The sequence below is a fragment of the Hemicordylus capensis genome, chromosome 7 (assembly GCF_027244095.1).
Source record: "Hemicordylus capensis ecotype Gifberg chromosome 7, rHemCap1.1.pri, whole genome shotgun sequence".
In the NCBI taxonomy this organism is placed as follows: Eukaryota; Metazoa; Chordata; class Lepidosauria; order Squamata; family Cordylidae; genus Hemicordylus; species Hemicordylus capensis.
The window spans coordinates 22,963,065-22,983,962 of NC_069663.1; the positions used below are offsets into that span (position 1 = coordinate 22,963,065).

Genomic DNA, 20,898 nt, shown 5'->3' on the forward strand with positions numbered 1-20,898 from the left:
TCTTTGGTGCGCAGGATTCAGTTCCCCACGCCTGCTGCCGCCAATCGCGGCAGAGGCAGAGGCACTGTTAGGGCTGTGGCGGGTCCCTCCTCGCCGGCGGCACCAGGTGCTGCTGAGCTACCGCCAGTTGTTGAGGTGGAGGAGACTGTGGAGTTGGAAGAGCAGGTAGAGGGCGGTGAGGACCGTGCGGCTGGCAGCGATGCAGCCAGGTTCTCCCTCCCTCTGGGGCCCCTTCCCCCTATCCTTTCGCCGCTCAGTGGGGCCCCCCCTCGTGAAGCCCGACACTCTGGTGGGGAGCGGTCTGGCGAGGTGGTGGAGGAGAGGCCTGCCTCTCCGATGCCAGTTCAGCCGGGCCCTTCCTCCGCTGTGGAGGGCGGAAGGGGCGGGTTGGGTGGCAGCAGTGGGCAGGCAGCGGCGGCCGCCCCCCCCCTAGGACTGCAGCCACCCTGCGAGAAACGGCCTAGGACGGCGCCCAGGGCACAGGAGGCCAAGGGCAGTGGTGCATGGGTGCATTTTGAGGTTCCTCAAGATGACCCATTCCACGCCCGCTGTGTCCACTGCAGGATGCTTGTCAGCCGTGGAAGGGACCCTGCGCACCTGGGTACGACGCCTATGTGGAGACACCTAGAGCGTCACCACCCAGGTCTCAGGGGACAGGCTGGCAGCGCTAGTGCGCCTTGTGCATCTGCCACTAGGGCGGGCAGCGGCAGTGTGCCAGCCAGCAGGCAGGCTACACTGCCCGTCCAGCGGTGGACGCAGTCCTCGGGCAGCCAGCGTATTGTTCGCGTGGACCATCATCACCTCACCCGCCTCATAGGGGAGATGATTTCCACCGATGACCAGCCGTTTCAGGTGGTCGAGAACAACGGCTTCCGCTGTATTCTCCAATACCTGGCTCCCGAATACGTCATCCCCTCAAGGACGACGTTCAGCCGGAACGTGGTCCCCTCCCTGTACCGCCGGTGCAGGGAGCTCGTGTCGGCCGAGCTGCGTGCAGCTCCGGCCGGGACAAGCGTGCATTTCACGACTGACCTCTGGACCAGTGTCAGTGGGATGCACGCTTCTTTCCTGGCCCTCACTGCCCACTGGTGGGGACCGGAGAGTGAGGGGACCTCCGCGGGCGATGCTTCCGGGTCCGGCGCGGCTCCCGATGCACTACGGCACAGGTGGGCCGTCCTGCACGTGGAGACGATGGACACGAGGCACACCGCGGAGGAGGTGGCGGCCGTACTCGACCGCCAGATAGAGGAGTGGATTGGCGGGTGTCCACACCTCTCCCGCGGCTTCATTGTCACCGACAATGGAGCCAACGTTACCGCCGCTGTCGAGACAGTCATGGACTGTGTGAACATACGGTGTATGGCACACACGCTCCATCTGACCGTCAGGGACGCCCTTGGCCTTAAGGAGCTGAGGGCGTCCCAGGAGAAGGGGGCCCGCCCCATCGCAGGTGCTGTTGCTGCCACGGCCACGCTTGTGGATAAGTCCCGCAAGCTGGCCGCCCACTTCCACCGCAGCGAGAAGTCCAGGAGACTGCTTCGCCAGAAGCAGGATGACCTTGGCCTTCCTCGCCATCTCATCCCTACGGATGTGGAGACGCGGTGGAACTCCACCTTCCTCCTGTTCCAGCGCCTGTTGGAGCAGGAGAGAGCCCTTGTCGCCCTGGCGAGGGACGAGTCCTTGGATGTCTGCGACTTCTCGAACGCAGAGTGGAAGCAGATGTCCGAGGCGGTGTCGGCACTCGAGCCCTTCCAGCTTGCCACGAAGGGCTTGTGTGGCGACACCACTCCCTTGAGCCAGGCGCTGCCCACAGCTGTTGGTCTCGAGAAGCTGATGGGTGGACTCCATATCTCTCTGACCACGCCAGAGGGTCGTGCTCTGGCTGGGAGGCTGAGGTCTGGGGTTGACAAGCGGCTCGTTGATGTGCTGGGAGACAGGGAGGAGTATGTCCTCGCTTGTCTCTGTCACCCAGCCCTCAAGGGCAATGCCGTGAGTGCCGACGACTTGCCCAGGTGGAAGGGCATCCTGGTCGAGAAGGTTAGGGAGGAGGAGGCCGCTAGGGCCCGCAGAGACCAGGGTGTTGGTAGTGGTGCGGGGGCAGCCCTCGCGGCCCAACCCGCACCCAGCAGCAGCATGGGCGGCCAGCCGGCGTCAGCTTCCCCTTCCCCTCCCTCTTCCCAGTCCAGCAGCGCGGCATCCCAGGCGGCGCCATCGCAGCAGCCATTTGCTACCGACTCGAGATCCGCCCAGTGGTTTCAGCGGTTCTGCTATGGCGCCATGCCTGGTATGCGGGAGGCTCGACCTGCCAGGCCCCCCTCCAGTGCTGAGCAATGCGTTGCGCAGTACTTGGAGGAGCCTGTGGAGGGAGACGGCGTGGACTGCGCACAGTTCTGGGCGAGCCGCCGCCAAGTCTGGCCGGACCTGGCGGTGGTGGCTGTGCGCCTCCTCTCCTGCCCCCCAACCAGTGTCCAGAGCGAGCGGGTGTTTTCACGTGCCGGGGACGTGGTGACACCCTCTCGCTCCCGCTTGGACCCTGGTCTGGTGGAGCAGCTGGTCTTCCTTAAGGTGAACCTCCCCTTGTTGGGCTACCCCAAGCTGCAGTTTGAGACGGGCGAGTGATTACCGTGGGTTGCCCCATGGTTGGTCACCTGCCTGGCTCGACCTCTGCTTATCCCTACCCTCCCCCCTTCCACCTCTAGCTGAGCTGACGTGACAGATGCTGAGCCGTGCCAGCCAGTCGCAGCGTGTAGTGTGCCCACACAGAGATGCAGTTGTAGTAGTAGTTGTAGTGCTGCGACTGGCCAGATGTTTACAATGCCCACGCCCACCTAAAAAGAAACCCAATGCTGACCAGCACAGGCCCTTTATCTATCCACCTGTCAGCATTTGGGGACCTGGCGTGGGCACGGCACACCCCCCCAAAGTAGCACAGCCCACGGAGTACTAGACTTAGCGGCAGCGGCGGGTATACGTTCAAAAATGCAGTGTAGATATGTAAATACTGTATGTAAATAAACATGTAAATAATTTTTTCTTTAAAAACCCCATGTCAAAATCAAGCCTCAAAATTATGCAAAAGAAAGAAAAAAAGGTGACAAAGGGAGAACAAAATGATGAATGCCAAATGAATTGATTTTATTGAAAATGTCACCAGAAATCATGTGTGGGGGGCTTGGTTTACATGGAGAAAATGATTGGGTGATTTTTTGAAATGAAACGAATGAATTATTATCATCTTATGTTCATCTTGATTGTGGTCACTGTTGATGTTGGCTGATGGCAAAAAACCCAAAACCATCAGAATAGCAATGAACTGGCTGCCAACACAACATATTGATTGATAACTGTGCAGGGGGGGAATTGGGTCTGTGTGTGTGTGTGTGTGTGGTGCAGGCTCAGTCTGTCTCTTCCTGTTGTGTGTCTGTCTGTCTGTCTGTCTGTGTGAATGGATGCCTAGCACTGTCTCTGTGTGTGGATGCTTTCTGTGTGTAGTGTGGTGTGTGTCTGTCTACATGTTTTTTTCCTCCCCCCTCCAACTCCCTCCATCCTTCCCCTCTCATCCTCTCCCCTTCCTCTTCACCACCTTCCATCCTCCCTCCCTTCCAGCCCACCACCGCCTCAACTGCCCCCAACCCCGGTCTGGCAGATGATGAGAGTCTGGTCTCTCCCACCGAAGCACACACGTGAGCACGTGTGTGCACAAATATGTGGCTGACCAACTCTGAGCCGGACCCTCCCCCCTTCAATCCCCTCTACATCCCTCTCCCCCTCCCCTTTCCTCCCCCCTGCCTCCCAGCCTCCCTCCCTGCCTCCCTCCCCCCTCCTAGCTAGCAGCGCACACATACACACACAAAACACCTGTGGTGGCAAACACCACCAGCACACATGCACTCACACTGGTGCCACCACCTCTGCCTTGGGCCTCTGTGTCCTTGAGCAGATATGTGGTGGTGGACCAGAGAAGCATTTCTTTCCAGCAAGGCAAAAGGCATGCACTCACTGCACACACACACACACACACACACACGAAGAGGTGAAGACGAGAAGAGGCAACTTCTAGAACCAGCAGCAGCAGGTGAGTGTCGTGTAATTGTGTTGCTTCCCAAGGCCACTGCCCATGCTCAATGCTCAGTCTGCTGAAACTAAAGAACTAGCTACAGTCACCCTTCCTCACATGCAGCTCAGCTCAGCTCAGCTCAGCTGCACAGCACACTGACTAACTAGACACTACAGCTGGTGGTAGAAAAAACAGAAGTCTAGATTCTAGAAGATGTCCTGGTGGATTTTAAACTTTCAAATCTGTGCTAGGATTGCCTCGCCCGCCTCCTCCTCCTCCTCCTCCTCCTCCTGCCTGTAATTGTGCCCTCTCCCCTTGCAGTTGCGCCGTCGTGATGGGTTGGTGATGTGCGTGCGCCGTCTACTTGTTAGCTCTCTCCTCCTCATGTTGGCTGGGCTTGCCAGGCACTGGCTGGCAGCAGCTGTTGGCTGTGTGCTAGGCTCAGGCTGTGGCGCGCGTGACTGGACTGGGAATGTTATTGTAGCGGCAACACTGGCTGTGGTGGTAGCAGTAGTAGCTGTTGTTGTTGCTGGGCTGGTGGCTGCTGGCCTGTGCTGACTCTGCGCACTTGGTCTGGTCTGGTCTGGTCATTGGGATGCAGATGTAGGGTGTGTGTGCATCATCCATGGGGAGCATCAGAGCAGAGCAGAGCAGGTTGGCTGGCTTCTGTCTGTCGGGCCTAGTCAGTGGCAGGCACTGAGTGAGGCGGTGGTTTCTTTGGGCATCACGTCACCCATCATGCGGAGCAGCAGGTCTGCTGCTCTGCTGCTCCGCCTCCTGCTTCTTCTCTGTGTGTGCTGCTCTTGTGCTTAGTGTGCTGCTCCGCTGCTGCTGCTGTGCTGGCAGGCAGCACAGCTGTGGCCTTTTTGTTAGATCAGAGAGTGGGTGTTGTCTCTCTGAGTGTCCTCCTCTTACTTGCTTGGATAGGAGTGGTGGTAGTAGGTAGGCATTAAGATGGACTGACTAGGTGTTACGTGTTAGGGCGCCCAGAGAGAGGCGCCAAAAAGATGGGGTGGCAATTGTTGGGTTGCTCCTAGTATTATTGGTGAATTTCTGAAGAAAAATTTTTTTTCCATTGGCTAGAATGGGGGTTCGGGGCTGCCCCAGACCCGCCTCTGTGGGGTGGCAGCACCCCCAAAGTGGGTCCGGGGCCATGGCAAAAATGCCCTCAGTCCCTCCCAGCAATCCCCGTAGAGATAGGAGTGATGGTTCTGTTGTTTTTCTGAGGTGTTCTGAGTGAGTGTGGATTCTGTGATAGCAAATGAGAGTGGATTCATGGTGTCTCATTGGAAATCTCATAAGCTATCATAGAATCTACACTCAGAATACCTCAGAAAAACAACAGAACCATCACTCCTATCTCTACGGGGATTGCTGGGAGGGACTGAGGGCATTTTTGCCATGGCCCCGGACCCACTTTGGGGGTGCTGCCACCCCACAGAGGTGGGTCTGGGGCAGACCCAAACCCCCATTCTAGCCAATGGAAAAAAAATTTTCTTCAGAAATTCACCAATAATACTAGGAGCCACCAATTGCCTTGGGATTTTTGGGGTGGAGGACACCCATGGGTGGCTACCACCCACCCCAGCTTTTTTGCCCCTAAGGGCTCCACATTGTGAGTTATGGGCAAAAATTTATTTTTTGAAAAAAATTTGTAAAAAATCAGAGGAAGGTCCAATCGACTTGAAATTTGGGTGGCAGGTAGAACACAATGTCCCCTTCAAAACCAGCCACTTTTTGTGATCCGAACCGGTTCGGTTCGGATCCGAACCGGTTCGAAACCGAACCGGACCGGGGGGGTGGTCTGGCAAAACCAAAACCGAACCACCCCGGTCCGGTCCGGACCCGGTTCGGACCCGAACCGAACCGGGAGAACCGGTTTTATGCACATCCCTACATCGTACCAGTTACTGTCGGTGTTCAACCAAGCTTGAAATATCAGCAGGCACGCTCCATCAATTTCTGGGCTTCCTTTTATAATGGTAGGAAATAGGCCGCACTTCTAGGATGTCAGGGAATGCCCGCTAAGGGAATCCCCTAGCCACGCTGAGGCTGACACTCAGAACACAAGTAGGCGTGGTGGAGAGAAGAGCTGGTGATTCTCATGGAGAGAAGACCTGGTGATTCTCATGGGCCTGGTGATTCTCATGGAGAGAAGAGCTGGTGATTCTCATGGGGCCGGTGATTCTCATGGAGAGAAGAGTTGGTAATTCTCATGGAGAGAAGAGCTGGTGATTCTCATGGGCCTGGTGATTCTCATGGAGAGAAGAGCTGGTGATTCTCATGGAGAGAAGAGCTGGTGAGTCTCATGGGCCTGGTGATTCTTATGGAGAGAAGAGCTGGTGATTCTCATGGAGAGAAGAGCTGGTGATTCTCATGGGCCTGGTGATTCTCATGGAGAGAAGAGCTGGTGATTCTCATGGAGAGAAGAGCTGGTGAGTCTCATGGGCCTGGTGATTCTTATGGAGAGAAGAGCTGGTGATTCTCATGGGGCCGGTGATTCTCATGGAGAGAAGAGCTGGTGATTCTCATGGGCCTGGTGATTCTCATGGAGAGAAGAGCTGGTGATTCTCATGGGGCCGGTGATTCTCATGGAGAGAAGAGCTGGTGATTCTCATGGGGCCGGTGATTCTCATGGAGAGAAGAGTTGGTAATTCTCATGGAGAGAAGAGCTGGTGATTCTCATGGGCCTGGTGATTCTCATGGAGAGAAGAGCTGGTGATTCTCATGGAGAGAAGAGCTGGTGAGTCTCATGGGCCTGGTGATTCTTATGGAGAGAAGAGCTGGTGATTCTCATGGAGAGAAGAGCTGGTGATTCTCATGGGGCCGGTGATTCTCATGGAGAGAAGAGTTGGTAATTCTCATGGAGAGAAGAGCTGGTGATTCTCATGGGCCTGGTGATTCTCATGGAGAGAAGAGCTGGTGATTCTCATGGAGAGAAGAGCTGGTGAGTCTCATGGGCCTGGTGATTCTTATGGAGAGAAGAGCTGGTGATTCTCATGGAGAGAAGAGCTGGTGATTCTCATGGGGCCGGTGATTCTCATGGAGAGAAGAGCTGGTGATTCTCATGGGCCTGGTGATTCTCATGGAGAGAAGAGCTGGTGATTCTCATGGGGCCGGTGATTCTCATGGAGAGAAGAGCTGGTAATTCTCATGGAGAGAAGAGCTGGTGATTCTCATGGGCCTGGTGATTCTCATGGAGAGAAGAGCTGGTGATTCTCATACATGGAACAGGAGGAAAGCAATTGTCTCACTTCAAACCAGCATGGCATTCTTGCAGTGCTCACTCCTGGTGTCTTCCTTGTGTTCTTTTGGTGGACAGGAAACCATCTTTATTTTTTATTTCCTGTGTAAACATTAGTTGAAAAGTGGAATATAATTATTAGTAATAGAAAGGATAGAGGTCCTCCCATATCGTTACAAAGAAGGCAGTGCGTGAGTACTCAAGCACAGCATAGGTAGAGAGATGCAGGATTTATCTCACACGGGGTTTCGTCCGATTGTGATGCCCCACCAGGGTGTTTTTCACACAGCAGGCTTCACCGTGAGTTACTGTGAGGCTTTATTATGAACTTGAATCATTTCACCACTTAGCAGTGAACCTGAATTTCCAATGCATCAACATAAAGAGATGTGCAAACAAAGCATGCAGATCAGAGCAGAGTCATCAGTGGCATCTGTCCATTCCCCTTGGCCATGGCTAGTGTTGCCAGCCAAGCACTACTCACTTGAGCAACTGGATGCCTGCTGTCCTTCGAGGCCTGGCTGAAGCATCTGGTAGCATCCCAAGACCCAGTTCCAGCAAAGGACAACAGGGACTTGCCAAACCCACATCCCAGGGTGGTGATGTTCCGTTCATGAAAAAAACTAGGCAAATGAGCAACTGGACAACCCAGGGGAAATTCCTCACTCCACTCTCTCCCCAGTGTACTAGATTTCTGTTTGTAGGGAGCTTTAATGCAGAGGAGCATGGAAAAAGCTTGAGCCCATTCTCATGATTTGAGAATGGGCTCTAAAGGGGTGAGGGAAGGATGCCATGAAATGCTTACCTCCCCTGCACATGAGCAGTCCAACTCCCTCGGGCAGGTGGATTGTCCTCCGAGACGATCACCAGCGGTTGCCAGTGGCTCCAAGGGTCGGAGTGCTGGCACACATTGCCCTGCACCCCCGGAGCTCCAAGAATGCACTGCCCGAATGCATGTTTCATTATGGAGATCCCCCTTCCCCTCTGCAAATGACAGACAATCCCCAAAATTTTACAGCCTGGCTTCATAGGCGGGTTTGCCACTGTGGGGGCCACCAGGATTGGGCCTGATCCCGGCGGTATACGCGCGCATGCAAAATCGGGCTGGGCTCCCTTAGCCTAGTTTTGCACATGCATGCACATAGCCTCATTATCTCTCAACTGCAGTCAGGAGTGAAGCCCTGGAGAGGAGAGCTGGTCTTGTGGTAGCAAGCATGACTTGTCCCCATAGCTAAGCAGGGTCTGCCCTGGTTGCATATGAATGGGAGACTTGATGTGTGAGCACTGCAAGATATTCCCCTCAAGGGATGAAGCCACACTGGGAAAGGCAGAAGGTTTCAAGTTCCCTCCCTGGCTTCTCCAAGATAGGGCTGAGGAGAGATTCCTGCCTGCGACCTTGGAGAAGCCACTGCCAGTCTGTGAAGACAATACTGAGCTAGATAGGCCAATGGTCTGACTCGATATATGGCAGTTTCCTATGTTCCTATGTTCCTCCCTCCTGCCAACTCAGTGCTTTATTTTATCCCGTCCCGTCATGCCATCCATACTCATAGTATCGCTCTGTGCATGCACGCTGCAGCGCATGAGTACAGAATTATCATTCATGGCCACTCAACCTGTGACCTGGATAAAAACATATGACTGCTTCACAGCAGCCAGGTACCCAATAGTTGCAGCGGAGGTGCTGAATGAAAGTGGGATTATTCTCAATCTCACATTATTATTAGAATCAGGCCTGCTTTCAGCCCTCGTTCACACAATGGCAGTCTGGTGGTCTTCTTGAGTTTGGAGCACGATGTACCCTGAGGAGGCTGAAGGCAGAGCAGAGCAGCAGCTTGTCTTGAAACAGGAGGCCCCCCAAAGCACCTGGCAGGTTCCAAGTTCCAGAAGCTGGTGTAAAAAGTTCGCATCGTACCAGTTACTGTCGGTGTTCAACCAAGCTTGAAATATCAGCAGGCAGGCTCCATCAATTTCTGGGCTTCCTTTTATAATGGTAGGAAATAGGCCGCACTTCTAGGATGTCAGGGAATGCCCGCTGGGGAATCCCCTAGCCACGCTGAGGCTGACACTCAGAACACAAGTAGGCATGGTGGAGAGAAGAGCTGGTGATTCTCATGGAGAGAAGAGCTGGTGATTCTCTTGGAGAGAAGAGCTGGTGATTCTCATGGGGCCGGTGATTCTCATGGAGAGAAGAGCTGGTGATTCTCATGGGCCTGGTGATTCTCATGGAGAGAAGAGCTGGTGATTCTCATGGAGAGAAGAGCTAGAGATTCTCATGGAGAGAAGAGCTGGTGATTCCCATGGGGCTGGTGATTCTCATGAAGAGAAGAGCTGGTGATTCCCATGGGGCTGGTGATTCTCATGGAGAGAAGAGCTGGTGATTCTCATGGAGACAAGAGCTGGAGATTCTCATGGAGAGAAGAGCTGGTGATTCTCATACACAGAACAGGAGGAGAGCAATTGTCTCACTTCAAACTAGCATGGCATTCTTTCAGTTTCTACTCCTCGTGTCTTCCTTGTGTTCTTTTGGGGAACAGGAAACCGTCTTTATTTTTTGTTTCCTGTGTAACTGCTTTGAGAACATTAGTTGAGAAGCAGTATATAATTATTAGTAATAGAAAGAATAGAAGCCTTCCCAATTCATTACGAAGAAGGCAGTGCAGGAGATCTCAAGCGCAGCATAGGTAGAGAGAAGCAGGATTTATCTCACACGGAGTTTCTTCTGATTATGATGCCCCACCAGGGTGTTTTTCACACAGCAGGCTTTACGCTGGGCTAATTGTGAGGCTTTAATGCGAACTTGGATTTGTCTCGAAAAAAGATGCAAAAAGTGGAATTTTTTGCCCCAGATATAAATTGGGCTACTATCTAATGTGTGATGAAGAACCCAAATTGTGTGTGAAGTGCTCCCCAATCGCCTGCAGGGACTTTGGGGTAAATCTGCCTTCGGGGTAAATAGTACACTATATGAGAACCACCACTTTAAGAGGTGCCTCTTGACTCAGTTAGCAGGGTCTGATGGGATGTTCAAGGCAGTTGGACTAGATAACCCAAAACCCCCAGTGCTGTGATTCTTTGATGCTTCAGATTGATCACATTGAGCCAAGCTCTCAGTGTACCTTCTGAGACCTGTATGATGAAAGTGAGGCCAGGACATACTGGGAGGTTGCCTTGAAGAATTGTTTAGAGTTCCAGAACAAGATTTCATCCATCCACTTTCAACACCCAATTCCTGTACAACATGGGATTTCTGGGGAACTGTGCCATCTCCATCGTCATCATTTTCTATACCACGAGGTGCCCTGGGGCTCCTGCCTTGGCCTATAAATTCCTCCAAGTCAGTCCCTTGATGCATCAGTCAGCTTAGGTGATCCAGCTCTGCTCTGAGTTCTCCTTGACGCTTGATCTTCCAGCATGATGAAGGCTCTGCTGACCACATGCCTCCTCTTGACCCTGCTCTATCCAGGTGTGTAGCAACCAAAAACTGATTTTTACAATCTCAATATGCAATAGACATCTCTGCTCCGGTTTACTAAAAACTCCAGGCTCTTTCCCTCCAGTTCCAACCCTTTAGACTCAGTTTCTTTTTTCTCTCTAGCCTTCGAAGGCTAGAGGCCAGTTCTACTGGATCACTGCAGAAAAGAGTCTAAAGGGTTGGAACTGGAGGGAAAGAGCCAGAAGTTCTTGATAAACTGCAGTTGAGAGGGAGAGCCGACTGGAGCTTAGCAGAATAGAAGGACAGCCCTGGATTAGAGAGAAGTAGTGAAGTGTAAACCTGAGCATTTTTAACTCTAGTGCAGGACTGAGCATTACTGACCCAGTCTAATAGACTGTTTTAAATTACATGCATCATGAATGTAGGCGATCGCTTAGGGAGGCTCGTGCCTAAGAAGGGCACCGCAGTGTCCCTCCTGCCCATCAACTGTATGCAGCCTTTCTATTGATTGATTGATTGATTGATTGATTGATTGATTTAATGTATATCCCACTTTTCCTCCAAGGAGCTCAGAGAAGCGTACATGGTTATTTTTATGTTCACAACAACCCTGTGAGGTAGGTTAGCCTGAGAGATACATGACCGGCCCAGAGTCACCCAGTGAGTTTCATGGATTAATGGGGGTTCAAACTCAGGTCTTCCCGGTCCTAATCCAATACTCTAACCATTACGCTATGAGGGCTCTCAGCTGAAAAGTCCTTCTACTCAGACGGCACTTAACAATCACTGTTAACGATCCTAATAAGGGCTCAAGATGGAACTGAAATGGCACATCCAGCAAGTGTCCTTCTTCTTGGCTCCTGCTAACAGAGCAAAGAGACACCTTTTAAAGTTGTGATTCTCTTAAATTTAGCAGGGGGTGAGCAACTGGCCCTATCCAACCCCAGCACAGCATCCCTCCAGTGGCTGTTGCTGGTATCTGCCTTATCTTTCTTTTTAGACTTTGAGCCCTTTGGGGACAGGGGACATCTTAATGAATAATGTGTTATTTATTTGTCTATGTAAAGTGCTTTGAGAACTTTGGTTGAAGAGCAGTATATAAATATTTGTTGTAGTATGTATGTATTTGTTTATTTTGGCCCAAGGCCAGCATATTGTTGTAGTAGTAATAGTAGCAGTAGTAGTAGCAGCAGTAGTTGGTTAGATCCAGAGACATGCAATTCGAGTTGCCACCCTAATCAGTAGGGAAGTGCCCCAAATCCCTTCACATTAGTTGGCTCAAATGTAGGTGGCCAAGCTTCTCTCTCTCGTCCTTTACTGATGTAGGAGAAAAAGAGAACTCCCCTCCTCAATGTTTTTGAATGTGTGTTGGCATTTCCCTTTTGCAGCAGCTCCCAATAGCCATGTTGGTCAGAGAGTGCTGTGGGTAGCGGGCCTGCTATCTGTGAATGTGCCACTCTTCACAGAACACTCTATGGTCGTTCCCTAGCAATGGGTTCAATAAAACGGAACTCTCCTCCAGCCTCTCTGTGGCGAGTCAGAGGAAGGTTACTATTATTATTATTATTTTATTATCATTATTATTATTACATTTATATCCTGCTCTTCCTCCAAGGAGCCCAGAGCAGTATATTATATACTTAGGTTTCTCTTTCACAACAACCCTGTGAAGTAGGCTAGGCTGAGAGAGAAGTGACTGGCCCAGAGTCACCCAGCTAGTATCATGCCTGAATGGGGATTTGAACTCGGGTCTCCCCGGTCCTAGTCCAGCACTCTAACCACTACACCATGCTGGCTCTATGACAGGTTGATGCTGTGATAGGGATCTCCAGTTTCCAGCCAATGCAATGTGTTCTAGGATAGCTCTTTTGATCATTGAAGGACCCAGCTCCCAGATTCTAAAATGGAGATCGCAGCTGCATTACTCATATGTGTGCTAGATATCCTCATCCTCATTCCCTTAAATGTTCAGTCTTTATTTAAAGGGCAGGGGGGAAGGTTTTTGCTCAAGGAGACGCAAGGAAACCATGCTTGGTAGTATAGTACCCAACCTTTCAAGAAGATGACCTGCTTTCCAATGAGTTGAAAAGAAATGCAGCCATCGACAAGCACTCAGAGCTTATTTTGTAAGCTCTTTAATTTTATTTAAGCTCTCTTTTAAATTCATAGGGCAAGTAAGGAATGGCTTACTTGAGCAGTCCATTGATTTCAGAGGAACTGTTCAATGGAAGCTGCCTTATACTGAATCAGACTGTTGGTCCAACCAGCTCAGAACTGTCACCACCAACTGGCAGCAGCTCTGCAGGGTTTCCAGTGGGTCTTTCTCAGCCCTACTTGGAGCAGGGGTGTAGCTATAATGGAGCAGACAGGTTCAAAGAACCTGGGCCCACCAGCTCCTGAGGGGCCCCCACCTCCACCTCTCCCTAGTTTCTTCATTATCTCCCTCTTTCTGAGGGGTCGCTGGGGGTGGGAGGGGTGAACACGGGGCCCCCGCTCCTAGCTACGCCCCTGACCTGGAGACACCAGAGACTGGACTTGGAAGCTTCTGCATGTAAGCATGGAGTTGGTCCTTCACTAACTATGGCCCCACTAACTTGGTGGGACTGATATATGTATTGTGTGTCTTACATAGGTGTCACTGAGGCATTGCATCTCTCTCTCTCCCTCCCTCCCTCTCTCTCCAGTGGCATCTCTTATCTGTTACCAGTGTGTCGGCACTCGACAAACTTGTAACAACCCTGAAGAGATAGAATGTGCAGAGGATGAAGACAACTGTGTCAGCCTCGCTGTTTCATTGGAGCTTTGTGAGTAAAATGGTTTCATAGTTTGCCTAGTCTAGTGTTCATTGTAAGGCCCGGGGTCTGTCATGGCCCCCAGCAACCCTAAGTGTGGCCCCCTGACTCCTTGCTTATTGGGTCTGTCTGAAGCCTTGGACAAAGCATCATACTCTGCACTGGAACCGTGCGGGGACAGCCATTTCCACTAGGCAGTGCTGCACTTTGCCCACCACCACCAGCAGGGAAGGGCTTGAATGAAAATAGTGCCCTCTTGAGCCTCCGCACCATGATGCAATGAATGTACAGAGTGTCGGGAAGAGTAGCCCTTCTCACTGCTTCCTCACAGTGCTCACGCTCTTAAGAGAGGCCTCTCTCTCTTAAAGGCCGTCCCAGCACGGAGAATAGTGCAGCAATGTGCAGAGGTCAGCACAGTAGGAAATAACTCCCACATTGAAGGGCTTTGGCCCAAGTGGTCCCCCCTTGAAAATTAGTGGAGACCACTGGCTTCATCCTTAATGGGTGAGTTTTTTGCTTGCTCAGCATAGCACCAAGAGATGAGTCTCCTAAGAAGATGAGGCATCAGTGCAGGTAGAACTTTGAATTGCCCCAATATTGACTCTTGCCCCAATGCAGAGTCCTTTCAACCTCTTGGCACCCTTTTGGTAATAATGGCCTTCTTGTTGCCAAATCTTAAGGGGCAATTGATGGGCATAGGTGTGGCAAATTGCCCTAGTCCAAAATAGGGATGTACAAACAGCTTCGACGTCAAACGTGTTCGACACCGAACCAATTCGATTTGACCGTTTGCACTGTTCGGGGGGGTTGCAGACATTTATTTTTTTTTAAATTAACTTACCCCAATCAGGGGAATTGTTGGAGGTGGCCGGGCGGGTGTCTGCAGAGATTCCCCCGTCCCCCTGCTGGCCTCCCTTCATGCCCATACCGGCTGGCCGGCCTTCCCCCTCCAGTGCGGGCGCCATTTTGGAGGCCTGGCTCGTGCAGAGGAAAATTGCAAAGGCCACCCAATTGGTGGCCTGGGCCATGCAGAGGCCAATTGCACAGGTGCGGCCGCTTCCAGAATGGCCATCACACTGGAGGGGGCCGAGAGCCAGCCGAAGAGCTGATACGCAAGAAGAATAGCAAGAAACCCATGGATAAAAGAAATAATGAATGCAATAAGGAATAAATATATGTGTATTATGAAAAAATGAAAAAACAGCTATAAACACACATAACAGCAGACAGCCACATCGGTAAACATAAGGCCATATAAAATTACAAAATGCAGTACCAAAATACGCAAAACCGTATGTCAACAGTCACTCCGAGAAAATGTTCTCCTCGGTGTTGGTGAATGTTTTTCAATCAAAATCAACCACCATAAATGATGGGAATTGTAGAGATTTGTTTTTGATTACTTTTCACAGACAGTAACACCTTCAACTTTGCTACGAAGACTTGTAGCAGCTCCAGTCACTGTATACCAGGCATTTACAGAACCACTGAAGAAACTGGTTTTTCCTTTTCTTCGAATGTCCATTGTTGCAATTCTGATCTATGCAATGGAGAACATAACCAGAGTAAGTCTCTCCATCTCTTTAGAAAAAAGGAAAAGGAAAAATTGTGCAGTTGACTCCTGGTGACCACAGAGCCATGTGGCTTTCTTGGCAGAATACAGGAGTGGTTTACCATTGCCTTTCGACTGCACAGTGTGAGATGACAACTTTACCATTGTCACTGAAGTGAGCTTCCACCTCCAGCACTTTCATATATTGCTGCTGCCCTAGGAGAGCCTAGCCCAATTTTTGTTAATCGTAAGAACCACTGGGCTGAGCCGCTCAAGTAGCCCGCCCCTTAGCCCGGGTTTGCGGAGCAAGCACTCCACAAACCCAGACTATCTGCTCGTGAGTAGCCCCCTGAGCGGGAGGCCAAAAGCCGCCTCCAGGCTCTGGGGGTCTCCCAGGTATGCCCTTGGTGCTCGCGCAGAGCATACCGGGGCTTCCGGGGGAGAGTGGGCTTAGCCCGCTCTTCCCGCTCACTGCAAGAAACCGGGTCTCACGGGTCATGAGACCCGGTCCAGAAATTCTTAAGGGCCATCCTTCAAGCCCCCAGAGGCATAGCCAATGCGGCTCTCCATAGAGAGGTTAGGGTTACCACACTGAAAATGAAAAACTGCTTCTGTACAAAATTCTGGCTGTATTTGTTTTCTTTCCAGTTCGGCTCGCGCCTTTAGTGCTAATCAACAGCTTTACATCTAAATGGGAAACAGCCCTGAAAATGAAATTACATCATCTGGGCATGGCCCAAGAAAACCTTATTGGTTGGGGTTAAGATCAAGCGATATGTTTTGTCAGAGAACGACTATTGGACATAGACCTGCAGGAGAAGTGTGCACGACTACCAAGGGAAACCTATATAGGATACCAAAATTTCAGTCATAAACTGGCTGAATATTTAGAGCATATATTTTTACCTAAGTTCAGGAGAGCACTGACCCTTGTTCATTTGAATGCCCTTCCTTCTGCAGTTATGGATGGGAAATAGAAATGAGTTCCATATGCATTGTGTTGGTGCCCTTGTGGTTCAGGGCACAGAGAGTCAGTTGCTCATGTTATTCTTTATTGTCAGTTTTATAGGGATGCCCATATTAAATTCATTGCTCCGCTCTTACAATATTATCCTGGCCATACAGAACAATTGCTGCTGTCAAATTTTAAATTTATCTCTATTAATGTGGCCAAGTTTTGGTTTGTTGCATCCATACTTCAAAAGAGATTGTATTAGCAACTTAAATATTTTATAAATTAAAAATGTCTTATTCTTAAATATATCTTTGGTCTAAGACTGTAATAAACTTACTACTCCTCAAGGCAACCCACAGGAAAAGAACAACCCAAACAAAGAGTGCAACACTGAAGTTAGAGATAGTAGATCTGTCTTATCTGCGTAGTGGATTTCAATTGGGGAACATGAGTGGGAGGTGGAAACTCCTTAGAGGTCTAGCAAGAGAGGGACAGGCAAGACCAGAGAAGGGGGAAAGGCACTGAATCCATGTTTTGACTGTAGGATTTGAATTTTGCAGGGCCACCTACCTTAAACCTTCAACCCAATGGCCTTGAGTGCCCGAGCTGCTTAGACCTTGATACGGATAATTGCCAAGCTGATGACACTGTCGCTTGCCTGGGTGATGAGACTGAATGCGTATACGTAGGTCTTGCTGTCCAAGCACGTAAGTAATGTTGCATATATATATTTTTAAGCTAGGCTGCTAGATTTTTTTTTAATGTAAAAGTTATTATTGGTGGTGCTGTTTTGTAATTTTAGTAAGGAAAAAACTACATTCTTCCTAGTGCTAGTTCAGGGCTTCTGTATGCCTGAGGCAGAGTACCAAAGGCTGCCCCCCCTTTGTGTGATCTCCATTCCCTCTCGTCCTCCTCTAAGTAAGGGACAGAAGGGCACGTTGTCCACTTACTGGTGGCCACAGATGTGCTGTCTGAGGTGATAATCTCACCTTGCCTCATAGAAAGACCGCCCCATCCCTTCCCCTCAAGCTAGATGATACGATCCCTCCCTCTCCATTTCCCTCATTCTCACCAGCACATTCAACTCAAATAAACAAAGTATGAGTCTGTTCTTATGATCAGCCTAAAACGGGTCAGGAAAGCCAAGCCCAATCTTTATTGATCGTAAGAACTCCGGGAGCCTCATGGAGAGAGAGAGAGAGAGAGAGAGAGAGAGAGAGAGAGAGAGAGAGAGAGAGAGAGAATAATAAGAGGATAAAACAAAGGGGACAACTGCAGTAAAAAAAATCCAATAAAAACACATGAAGCAAGACAAATTACAACACAAAATTAAAAATACCAAATACAATGCAAAACATATTTTGAACAAAATTTAAGCCATATAAAAACCCCACTTCAACGGGAGGTCTTCACCTGGCAACAAAGGGAATGAAGTGAAACCACTAAGAGAGCATCGCTGGAGCTGCTGTTCCATGGATGGGGTGCCATCACCAAAAAGGCCCTCTCCCTAGTATCCACCCATCTCACTGCCATATACCTGCACACACACACACACACACCAAGGTCTCCATAGGTGCCAACTGTCCCTATTTATAGGGGTAATCCCTTAATGGTCCTTATCCCTATTCTGTGCCTGTTACTTCAAGCTGCTAGAAGTGCCATTCTTTCGGGTTCTTTCCCCACCCCAGGGTCTCGAGTCATTATTTGCCGCATTCACACAATCCTTTGAATCTAGGTTTAATGTGAGTTGCCAACTTTTGTGTGATTGTGTGAATTTATTCCAAGGTAGGAATCTCCAGCTATAAACCACCTTGGCATGGGTTCACACAATCATCTCAATCTTGGTAACCCACATTAAACCTAGATTAGAATGATTGTGAGGCTGTTCTCACGTGCAGCCTAATGCAGGTTAGGGAAGTCCAGCCTCGGTTAGGCTGTGCATGAGAACCAGCAGGATCGGGCCCAATACCGGCAGGGCAGCGCTGCCCAGTCTAGCTTTTTAAACCGGTGTTTAAAGGTAAAGTGTGCCGTCAAGTCCATTTTGACTCCTGCAACCACAGAGCTCTGCTGTTTTCTTTGGTAGAATACAGGAGAGGTTTACCATTAGCTCCTCCTGCGCAGTATGGGATGATGCCTTTCAGCATTGTCCTATATCGCTGCTGCCCGATATAGTACCAGCTGGGATTGGAACCACAGCCTTCCTCTTGTTATTTATTATTTATTTATTTATTTATTTAAAACATTTATATACCGCCCCAAATGCAAGCCTCTGGGTGTTTACAAGATAAAAACAGATAAAAAGATGATAACATTACAACAAGTAAAATTTAAAATATTAAAACTATTAAAAACACAATTAAAACAATATCTAATTAAAAGCCTGGGTGAACAAATGTGTCTTGACTGCCTTTTAAAAAGTTGTCACGGATGGAGAGTCCCTTATTTCAGCAGAGAGCACGTTCCAATGCCTCGGGCAGCAACGGAGAAGGCCCATCCCTAAACAGCCACTGTGTGTGTGTTCTTATTTGCTTATGTGAAATATAAGGTTATAGGTTATAGTTCTCATGTGAGCATTCTTCTTTTTCTTTCCCAGCTGGAGATTTAGATACAGCTTTGGCTTTCCGGAGCTGTGGAACGCCAGGTTTTTGTCAAATCCCAAGAGGAGTTCTACACGCTGAAGGTGGATTAGTTAATGCCAGCTTCACCCATATAAAATGCAGCAATCCTCAGCAAATAGATCAACAAGCTGAGCTCAGCATTGAAGGATAGATAGGAGAGAGCAAAACCTTTCCCCTCCGCCACGGATTCTACCACTTTTAGGAATCTCGGGCAGGGGTGTGTGTGGAGTGGGGAGCTTAGTAGTTACAGGACCAAGGATCTGGGGCTCGAGTCTCCCATGATCATCTTCTGAGCATTTGGTGCAGGTGGATGGGATGTCATAAGTCAAGTAAAAAGGGTCAAATTTGGAGGTTTGGGGACTAAAATGAAAGAAAAAGTAGTGTGTGAGTTAAATTCTCATTGAATCGTGATCCAAATAAACAAATACAGCAGATAACCTCTGTGTCTGTTTGTGTCTGCATATGCTCAATGAACAATTTCTTGGGGGACAAACTGGTGCCTAAAGATGGAGGGAGGAGTCTGGGTATTTTTTATGCATGTGTGTACATTATTGTGACCATTTCTCCTGCCCGTCCCTACTCAATAGCAAGAAAAGAGGGTCATATTGAAGCAAGCCATGAAATGCAGCTGCCTCTGGATTAAAGCAAATGGAAATCCCTCGGGCAGCACTAAGAAGCAGAGGTGCACCTCGGTAATATTGGAGCCGGGACCTAGAGGCTTTTGGAGCCCTCCCCCACCACCCCCACCTCCCTGCAAGTTAAGCATCAATCAATCAATCAATCAATCATCTTTATTCGGTCCATTGACCAGTAAGACAAATAAATACATAGCAAGAACAAATCACAAAAATACATTCAGATAATCCCAAAAGACTCACCCTACATCAATATACTCCGGATTCTGCTTTGCCACTGGGTAAGAAATATGCATCCTTATCTTCAAGAAGAAAATTCACTAGCAGATCATTAGGAATGCTGCTTCGACAGCAACCAAAATGTCATGATAATAAGGGTACAATGAAGCGTTTTCTAACCTCTTTATACAATTCACAATGAATCAGGATATGAGCAACCGTCTCAATTTCATTAGAGCTACAAGGGCAAATTTGTACTTCTATCGGCCAATGATGGAATCTGCCATAAAGTAATGCAGATGGCAGTGCATTAAAACGGACTCTAGAAAAGGCCCAGCGATACTTGGAGAAGGTGATACTAGATAAATATGGAGTGGTAGAAAATCCTAGCCATGGTTTTAAAGGTCTATACAGTTTTGGGAGAAGGGCAGTCTCATTTTGTAGCTCAGTATCCAGAAGATGTTGGTAAACCAGAGTCTTTGCACCCTGGAGGCACAACTCCAACAGATATTCAGGGTCTAACCCTATTGCCACCAGTTTATTGACTATCCTTTCAGTCCAGGAGGGACGTGGGGAGATAGCAAGAAAGAAAGGTATTAAACAAGAATCATTTTTAACACGTAGGTTCTTGAGGGCACAGAGCACACTACTCGGGGAGGATTAAGGGGATTGGGGGGGGCGGGCCAGGAGGAGTGGAGGCCCTGGACCTCAGCCCCAAGGTCCAGGGCTAAGAGCACCTCTGCTAAGAAGATAAGGCAAGCCTCCACGGTGGGTATCCTGACAGAGCTCTGAGGCACACCAAACGGTAATGAGAAGGGATTCAGGTGCGAGGGACCCTTGAACTTGAGGCAGAAGAACTCAGTGGTCCAGTGAGCTGCCATGGAATGCCGATGCTCAGATTTCAAAGCCATCCTCAGTCAATCCCAGAAGAGGGAGTTGCACAACACTGGTCCCAGTGACTGGCAAGCAGTTGGAAAGTTCCAGATTGGCCAGTGTGGCACAGCTCTCCTTCCGTGAGGTAAAAATTGCCGTTTTCAGGGACACAGACAGGAGTTCAGTTCCTGACCATGAGTTAGACTGCCTCTGCTTCTTGTTCCTCCCATCATGGATCGAGGTCTAATTAGAAGCACCCTTTGAAGCAGCTTTTAGTAAGAGAACGGACATGAGCATTTATATAACACTTCTCAACAACATATTATATAATGGACATGACATTTATATAACACTTCTCAACAACATATCTCTATAGGAAGCTGCATTATACTGCATCAGAACATTGGTCCACCTAGATCGAAGATAGCACTCTCTGCTCTGAGTAGTAGGGACTCTGACCCACCCTTCATTTTCTCCACCTTATCATTCAGTGGAGAAGGTGTAAGGACTCCTTGCT

General features: G+C 49.6%; 1 long non-coding RNA gene across 1 annotated transcript; it reads left to right on the forward strand.

Moving 5' to 3' along the window:
* The first annotated feature begins 12,225 nt into the window (after positions 1 to 12,225).
* Positions 12,226 to 19,058, forward strand: LOC128332444 (uncharacterized). The gene is made up of 5 exons (XR_008310656.1): positions 12,226 to 12,284; positions 13,422 to 13,541; positions 14,942 to 15,094; positions 16,597 to 16,743; positions 18,630 to 19,058. It is a non-coding gene; the product is annotated as an uncharacterized LOC128332444 (long non-coding RNA).
* Positions 19,059 to 20,898: the final 1,840 nt, after the last annotated feature.